This window comes from Corvus brachyrhynchos, unplaced genomic scaffold (genome assembly GCF_000691975.1).
Source record: "Corvus brachyrhynchos isolate BGI_N302 unplaced genomic scaffold, ASM69197v1 scaffold59, whole genome shotgun sequence".
In the NCBI taxonomy this organism is placed as follows: Eukaryota; Metazoa; Chordata; class Aves; order Passeriformes; family Corvidae; genus Corvus; species Corvus brachyrhynchos.
In genome coordinates, this window is record NW_008246054.1 from 4,246,065 (window position 1) to 4,246,337 (window position 273).

General features: G+C 43.6%; 1 protein-coding gene across 1 annotated transcript in view; it reads right to left on the reverse strand.

The window, feature by feature from the left end:
* BARHL1 (BarH like homeobox 1) overlaps positions 1 to 273 on the reverse strand; it is a gene marked incomplete at its 5' end in the record, with an annotated part of 6,922 nt that overhangs the window by 5,668 nt on the left and 981 nt on the right. The window lies entirely within an intron of this gene.

Here is a 273-nt window from a genome sequence, read left to right on the forward strand (position 1 = left end):
GGGAGGCTGCGGGAGTCCCGCGGGGGGACACGCGTGGGGCAGGGTCCCGGGGAATTCGTTTGCAGCGTATATATGTATCTGTGTCTAAATATAAGTATATATACACACACACATATATATATATGCATGTATGTGTATATTTGTATATTTTTAAATATGCGTCTATATCGGTATAGGCATGTGTATATATATATATTTTTATATATTTATATGTTCATGTGCGTGTGCCGGATCTCGTGGAGAAGTCCCTGCCCCAGGATCTCGCCGCTGGCG